General features: G+C 41.4%; 1 pseudogene; it reads right to left on the bottom strand.

Moving 5' to 3' along the window:
- Positions 1 to 425: 425 nt before the first annotated feature.
- Positions 426 to 9,129, bottom strand: LOC136521983 (phenylalanine--tRNA ligase beta subunit, cytoplasmic-like; annotated as a pseudogene).

The raw sequence follows: 9,129 nt of genomic DNA, 5'->3' as shown, positions 1-9,129 counted from the left end.
CTGATTAAAAAGCGCACGTCGTTGATCAAGCATTCGAGCTACCCACTTATCAATGCGCTGCACATGCATGGACAATGTCCTAATTTTGGGGACGGTATACACGGTCGCCTTGGAAACGTGAGTGCTCCAGCTGAAAACGATACCCAGCAAGCCCTATCGGGCCTATTCGGCTCATGGTTTCTATGGCTGATACTGTTTTGTTGTACTACGTGAGAGAAAAACACTGTATCATGCATGAATCACCCAACACTGTCGTTGAGGATTCGATCGCACAATTCAGGGTCAGTGCCACAAACAGAAATGCCCGTCACATCCTGACAGGCTTGGTTTCAGAGTAAAGGGCAGATGAAATGCCATGGACTCATGGATTCGTGAAAAGTTGCAATGTAAACACACAATATCAAATTTTAGTTGGTCCCAAATTTTAGTGTCATTCACGATCACACGAGATGGTTTTCATGCGAACCTTGTCCAATGTGTTTCAACAAGGAGGTATTACAAGTCTAATATTCTGAGGCTGCTTTACATCATGCTGATCTCATGTAGAGGTGCCAAGAGTTGCACAAGTAACTTTTGGACACCCGATGGTTTACAAAAGGTACACTTTTGATACAAAGTTGGATAGGAACGAAGCTCTTACAATGGAAACATAGTGAAAATAGTCCCTAACAAATTTTAGCCAGGGTATGGGTATGTGCCATATCGTTGTACCTTCTTTCCCATAGCAAAATCCAATGCAATTGAGAAGCTCAATGAGACATTCCAGCTTGGGTAATATGCACTTCTTGCTGGTGTACCCCATGCATTTTTACTGAACAAAACGGATATGTGGTAGGGGTATCAGCTTCAAGCATTCCTTTGTTTCAGGTTGACGGCATTACAACAGTGCTTCGAGGTCCATCTCAACCAAAGTGCATGGGTCCGGAAGTGCCAAATTTCCTTAGCACCTGCAAGCAGAGTATGACTAGCACTCAAGGAATAGTTTTGCAATAAATTTGGCAAAACAAATCACGTGTATCCATGTTATGATTTTCTTATTCATTTAATATCACTTGTGTTCCTAAGTTCTTATTTCTGCCAGTACATCTCTTACTCTTAGTATAGATCAACTATGGAATTGGAGTAGCTCATAATTCAAGCGTATAAGATTGTGCTACCTAACAAAAAGAAATATATAATATTATGGTGCTAGCTTTATTCATTTCATCCTCAGAAATCTTCATTCATATGGCGGCTAAACTACTGGTACTTAAGCAGCACAGGTTATAACAGCATTCGAAAGCGAGGCAGAGTAAGTACCTCACCATGGACAATTCCTAAGTAGCCAACTTGCTTGCCATCACTTGTAACAATTTTACATTGTCTTTTCGGGAAGAACTCAGGTTCCTGAAGAAATGAAACGAGTATATAAATGCTGACAACAGCAAAAGACAAGACAATTTATGAAGTTACTCTTACATCTGTAGGTACATAGTAATTCTTGCCAAAGTTGACATGCGGAGCTCTGACAACTTTGACAATACTATCCACCAATCCCATAATTTCCTGGACAATTTAATCAAGCTAGCATAGGCCTACATAGAAGCTATGTAAATACATGCCTATACAGATGTTTTTTTTCCCTTAAAGCTTATAACCTCAAATCCAGAAACCCTATTGCAGTACAAAGCTGCAAGCCTGCGATTATTAGAGGCACCAACATCACGCGATGAGTCCAGCATCACAACATCATCAACTTCAAAAATCTACAATGGTAAATATTTGAAAGATCAAAATCATTTGAACATTTCCATCTAGAAGGAAGATTGTAACCATGACAACAGTAACTGGTTGGGCATATCCAACAGTAGAAGCTGTATTAAAGCTCTTCCATTTAAAATTGTATGTATTGATAAATTAAAGTCGACATTGGTAAAAATGAAGGACTAGATAGTACTTTCTGTCTTTCTCTAAACCCAAAATCCATTAGAACATTGACACATGGTCTCCAGTGACACTTTGACAGGTAATATTCTAAATAACATGTTGTTCCAAATAGAAAGAGCTATATATTATAAAAAGTATTTTTTTAACTAATCTAGCAACATAAAACTTATGTTACCAATCTACTTGATTTTTTAGATATTCATTGTCTATGTTTAAAAGGTTTGATCAAGAAATCCTAAATGGGCTTATACTATGGTTGAAATGTAGTGTTTGAAGGAGAGTATTATCATGCAATCACAATTAAGTTGGAAGGGAAACGAAAACAACAGGCAAAATGGCACTGCTGAATGCTGACAGCATGAGAAATTTGAAGTTTTTTTTCCCTGGTTTCTTCTTTATTTAGTTGGCATTTTATGTGTGACACAACATTCCATAGACAATATCCTTATCACTTATATAGCAAATATAAATATTGCTCCTTTTCAAAAAGTACCTTTATAGGTCTTGGATGGTCTATATTATGTTTCAGTGTTTTCAATAAACACGACATCAGACTAGTTCTAACAACCTGCAAGGTAACAAGGAAAAAATGATTATAACAAACCAACAATATAACAAGTAGAAGAATTATTATAGCAAATGAATGACATTGTAGAACAATGTTTATTTCCTTGGCAATCAAATATAGAGAGAAATCATGAGTTGTCAGTAGGTGGACATTCGGTCAGATCAAATCAATGGGGTTCATCGGTTTTCCTCAAACTTCAGGTATCAAAAACTGAGTACTGATTGGTTACTAAAAATTATCAAGATGAAGCAAATTTGGTCTCAGACATGACTGAACTAACCAAGCAAGCAATACACATATCGAAAAATAAATCACAAAATCACCTATGTAATATAATGGTAAATTTTTGTAAGTGAACACAAATGAGCATGATGAAACACAGATCAACAAAGGATGAAGCATAAATCATCAGCCGACAGCAGGGAGGAGCCGTTGCTGTCAGCTAGGTTTGACATCAGGTGGCTGCCTCGGCCAGCGGCAGCTAGACGTGATCACTGGCTTGGTCCTCGGGGACTGGGGAGGAGGTCGCCAACCGTCGCTGCAGCTCGGAGGGCAACCTCATCTCCCTAGTCAGCCGCCTATCAACAGCTCTACATATGTGAGAGAAGGCGCGGGCCACAGGCAGGAGAAGGCAGTCGGAGTCAGGAGGAGGAAGGGGGCGTAGCAGCAGGCGCCTCTGACTCATCGCTATGTGCCACGATGCTAGAGAGGACAGGTGGGGTGTTGTGGTTGTGGGTGACCAGGAGGAAGTGGACGGATTGGGGGCAGGTGGTGAGGAATCGTTTTGCAAGAAAGGCATCAATCAACCAAAAATTTACACTATTCTTTGCACTATAGTCAATTGAGAGCACATAGGAGAGCTGACTGATGGCTGCACCCAGCACTGGGGTGGGTGACGGGGGAAAATTTACCTCGAATTCAGAAGTGCGAGGGTTTGCGATAATGACTGCCTTACTTTTGTCCTCTGCTCTGTTTAACATGTCAAAGTTTTCTTCGTGTGAAGACAAGATAAATGTGAGCACCTCCATATAACCAGCTCTTGCAACCTGGCCACAAAGGATTTTTCAGTAAAGATCAACTGATGAACAGATAAAAACACAAAGACATCAAATATCAGCAAGATGCCACAAAAGACATATCAAATACCTAAAGTACCTCGGCACGAATTTTATCTGAGAACCTGTTTAATGGTTGCCTTCCTCCTATTGTCATGCACTTCGGCTTTGATTTTGGCACATTGTTGAATCCATAAGCTATAGCAACGTTCTTTGTAGAAGCCAAACAGAAATTAAACCAGTTAACAATGACAGCAAACCTACAAAAACAGTTGAAACAGCTAGATAATAGCAGATATACCTCCGACAAATCACGGGCATGCAGAATATCACTTCTTGTTGGAGGAACAGACACTGAAATGCGAGGCTCCCCCTTCAATGAGTGACTTTCAGCTTGCAGTTGCATTTTATTCAAAAGACAGACAACCTAAGTTTCAGATGCACTGTTATTAATCCAGATTGAAAACATCCTTGCTAAAACTTTCAGAAACTTGCAGGTACCTGTTTCTCGTCCTGGGAGATACCAATAGGCCCAAGAATGTCAGATAATGAAACATCCATTTTGTAACATGAAAGATCAGGGTAAACTGTTTTCCTGCCATCATGATGTACCACTTCAACAGGTTCCACTTCAAATTTAGTCTCACAATACTTAGAGAACATGGTAACCTATAAATATAAGTAACAAGTGCATATACAATAAGTTTCAACTTCTTAAACTAGATGACATGTTCCCATCTAAAATACAGCATAACATCACCCACCATTGTATTCAGCACTATATTTGCTTTGGTAAGGTCAGTAGCTGTACATTCAATAAAGACATTCCTTGTTGCAAGGGTGATAGCTGAATGTGCACCATTGATGATAGGAGGTAATGATAATACAGTCCTGCAAAGTATTGTAATGTCAGCTGTGCAGCGACACCGGTATTAACAGTTTCTATATCATAAAAGTTAAAGAAAGCATGGCGCTCATGACGGAACATGGGCCACTTTATCAATAAAATGAATATATTTAAGAGAATAGCTTTTCCTTGAAAAATGAACAATGTTTTTTGAAGTTTAACTAGATAGACAAATTTCCAGAGAGCTGTGCCAACAGAATCTTTCTATTTAATTATTGTTGTCCTCTCTAGTAATTATTAGTCTTTTTCGAAAAGATCATAGGCCTTGAAAGAAACAGGTCAAGAAATGGAATGATAAGAGCATGTCATTATTTTACCTGTTGCTATCATAGATAACTGGGTACACTGGAGAATTTTCAATTATATGCAAGAACTTCTTCAGTTTCATGTCTGACTGCCACAAAGCAAGAGATGTCAGTAATAAAAATATACAAGGCACAGAGCACCTAAAAGAATAGTATTAAGATCTAGAACCTACGATATTAAGCGTAAAATTTGAAAAATAACAGTTTCCATCCTGATACATGGCCCAATTTTGTGCACAATGACACAATAAACACTCTGATGTAGCTACTTACTTTATAGAATTCCATCAGTTTATCAGCTCTGAAGCTTTTCTCCTGAGTCATACAAAAGTTAGAACAGTGAGTTCAAAAATGTTGCCTTTCAGCAACTTACTAAAAATTGTAATGATGATCAGAAAACAACAAGTAATATAACATAAAATCATCTGATTGAACTAAATCAATTACTTTTACCTGCTTTAATGGGACAGCTGATTTCATGTGGTGGTCGAGCCTAGGGAGAGAAAAAAAAAATCAAATGTCAGATATAAAGGATGAGAGAAACCACCAGTGGTATTTATATAGCCACATGTCAGCAATGGTTATATCTTTGGTTAAAAACAAAAAATGTTATATTTAAGAGGCTTGTTCATATATGCATGGTACGAAATATAACATAGTCAACCAATTCCTAAGAAATCTATCTTCTCCGCCAAAAATATTGACCAACATAAATAAATTATTATAATGCCACAAATCTTAAGTTAAAACTCTTGAAGGTTCCTCCATGCTAAAAGCTAAATAATAGTTTCTTTATAATAGTTGGTTTGGATATTCAAACTGCAGTATACACCAATAGTTATTAATTTTCCTAGTCAAAAGGTTATTAAAATAACAATTTCTTATCACTTTTATGTGAAAAACTAGTTAATACTTTCATGTATACATGCTGTCATGCATTCTGAACAAATATAAACTTGAAAGCATAGGGATTAAGCTTCCTCCAAATTGTCGTCATGGTAAGCTGGCCAAGATGAGTTTTCTATTATCCATACAAAAAGGGCTTGAAGCCGACTTTTGATTAAATTCGAGGAAAATACATGTTTTTGTCTAGTGTCACTAAAACTCAAGATTTTATGGCCATAAATGCTTCCTGAAGCCCCAATGTAAACAAATTCAGTGGGGCACTATGTCACTGATCCACTCCCCGATGAGCAATCTGCCCCAACAAGGCAGCAAAACAAGGACTTCGTGGATGAAGCAAGACTCCAATCTCATAGACTAAATGACGACTTCCTAAACTGGATCTAGTCACTTTCCTAACTCTCTTCCCCCTAGTTCAGCTAGGCGCTAGGCGGAATCTAGGCGCTGACCCATTGCCTAGCGCCTAGTCGGGAGTACTCGGTCCTAGGCGCTCCTAGGCGTTTGCCTAGGCGTTTTGGCAACGGAGCTCTCCTCTGCTCCAAGAGAAAGCAGAGCAGAGCGGCTACTCTGCTCCAAGAGAAAGCAGAGCAGAGCAGAGGGCCGCGCCTGGTTCCCCGAGCGAAGCAGAGCAGGGGGCGGCGAGCAGAGCAGAGGGCCGCGCCTGGTTCCCCGAGCGAAGCTGAGTAGGGGCGGCGAGCAGAGCAGAGGGCCGTGAGCAGGGGCGGCGAGGCAGAGTAGAGGGCCGCGCCTGGTTCCCCGAGTGAAGCAGAGCAGGGGCGGCTTCAACCAGAGGGCCGTGCCCGGCGTGGGGAGGGGCAGCAGGCGGCAGCCAGGGGAGGTGCGGCGTCCACCGAAGGCCGCGGCCAGCCGGAGCGGGCACACGCGCACGCGCGGCCGCCCGACGTCTGAGGCTGGCGCACGCGCGGCTGCGCTCGACGGCTGCGGCTGGGCAGTGGTCGCGACGGCGTGCAGACGGCTCCGCCTAGCGCCGCGATGCGCGACTATGCCCCTAGTCACGGCGACGGGCTTCGCCCAACGACTAGGCGCGCGTAGTCGCCGCCTAGCCGAACTTTGCTCTTCCCTGTCCTCCCCTGAGAGGAGCTTGTTTAGTTCCCTTGTCCATTTGTTCTCGTTTTTAGCTTTGTACTTTTGTTCAGTATATCTGTGCCTCTGTTATTTTAATAAAATTTGCAGTAGGAGCCTTCCCTGCTGTATTTCCTTTCAAAAGAAGAAGGCAGCAAAACAAAATAAGATTATATTGATTTAGGCTTTTGAGAGACCTTGTATGACCATAAGGGATCATGTTAACTGTGACTGGTGAAAAAAAGGATGGCTCTTTTCTGTGACTAAGATCCTAGAACACATTTTACAGTCCAAGATTTACTCTAAAATTCCCTCAAGAAGGCAACACATTTGGCGAAGTTTAATCTGCAAAATGACTTTAGACAAACTCAAATTTCGCAAAAAATAAGATTCAAAACCAGTGGAAGGGAGCTTCTACACCACAATGGAGAAAGAATAAAATCAACCAAACAGGCACCAACATGTCCTTGCATTTATCTTTCCATACGATGGTGTAAAAGTAATTGCAGTTAGTTCCCTTGATAGTGCAAGGCCGCAAGCACATATCATGAGACATAATCATTTGCCCCATTAAAAGGGGGGAAACTGGATGCACAAAAAAACCATGGAACAAACATAGGAACAGTGTGCAAGTCCATGACAGAGATTGCCATGAACGTAGGGCGAATAAGATAATACCCAAGATTGAGCTACAAAATTAGCTTACTGCAGCACTGTGATAATTTTACCTCGTATGAGAAGGGTCCTTGCAGAGTGTCCAGATCATGGGTGCCAATAGCAACGGAGTTCTCTTCCTGTTATCCATCATGGAGTAGTCTGAGTTAATTAATCATCGTATTGAGTACAATCCTGATATCAATACAATGAAAATCAAAAAGCAATAAGATAAGCTATACCGGCAGATAGTTTGGTGGAGTTTGTCTTGAAGAACAATGAAGCTGTTGTATCTTGCTTCATCAAAAGTTACCCCTCTTAGGACAGCACAAACTACGTATGGTCTAATTTTTGAAGTCTGAAAAAAACAGCAAATCAAGGCTTACATTGGAAGAAAATAAGAACGCAAATAATATCATTCTGGAGAATACGATCAGCATCAACATTAGCAAATACAACACTAATCCGTTAATACATAGCTTCTAGAATTAGTAATAATAACAGGCAAATATGAAAATCATGAATATGTTAATGTCTTAACATTTAGCACCAGCTTCAAGCTATAATGGTTTTCACGACAATAATAAAACATTACAAAGAGCATGCACCAAAAAAAAATTAATAATGGCATGGAATATGTCAGTAGGGTATTGCTTCTTTTTTTTCCTTGAAAAACGACAGTTAAGGACCGTCCAAAACGACAGTTAACTGGGTAGGGGCTACCCAAACCCATTTTTTTCTTCTACCTTAATGAAATGACGCGCAGCTCTCCTGCGTAGTTCGAGAAAAAACGACAGTTAAACACATCATTTCTCTATTACTCCTTAGACATAACAGTCCATATCCAATCCAAAAACCCAAAAAGAATCAACTGGTTCGAGAGCATTGGCAGGTTATAACATACACCAAACAGTGCTGCTGTACAATTTTCTCTACAACCTAGAGATGGAAAACTGAAGAAATCTAGCCTTTTCTTCTAGGAAATTATTTGAAATGCACTGCGAGTCCAAAGAACATGATCTTACCTCTGGTTTAACATGCATCTGAAGAATTGAACCACGAGGGATGGATGAAACTTGGAATACAGGGCTTGCTTCAGTCCCCGTGAAAACGCGGAGAGCTCTTGCTAATCCTTCAAGACATAGCAAATCATATCTGCATACATTGTTCCAAGTTTTCACCGGGTTTCCAAACTCCTGTATACCTACCTAGTATTCTAGTAACTTCGATTCCATTGACGAAAACAAAATCTGCTGACCTGTTGGCGGCAACCTCTATCTTGTAGATGACCTCGTCATCGTCGTCCACCTCGCCGTCGTCCTCGAGGTGCTTCTCCTTCCTGATAATAATAGCCTTCTCCGTCGTCTGCACACGCACCCCAAAACACTCAAAATTCAGACAACGCCACTCTCAGCACAGTGAGTGAATGGGAGGGGATACGGCGTCGAGCTCGATGCCGAACTCGAAGCAGAGCGCCTCGAACTCCTCCTGTGTTGCTGCCAAGAGGACGGGTTACGAGTTGTCGCGGAGTGGAGAGCTGGAGGAACTGAGCAAAGGAAAACAAACTTACTGTAGGTCCGACCGAGGGCGGCGAAGAGACGGTCCCGGCCGACGCTCACCGTCGGCATCGCGGCGGCGGCGGTCTGGGAGGCCTTCGATGGGAACGAAATCGTCAGGGTTCGCCCGGGGTGACGTCGGCCGGCCGCACGATATGCAGCCCATCTAAAG

This window comes from Miscanthus floridulus, chromosome 18, assembly GCF_019320115.1.
Source record: "Miscanthus floridulus cultivar M001 chromosome 18, ASM1932011v1, whole genome shotgun sequence".
NCBI classification, from domain to species: domain Eukaryota; kingdom Viridiplantae; phylum Streptophyta; class Magnoliopsida; order Poales; family Poaceae; genus Miscanthus; species Miscanthus floridulus.
The sequence above is the reverse complement of the archived record's forward strand: the minus strand, read 5'-3'. Positions and strand labels throughout refer to the sequence as shown.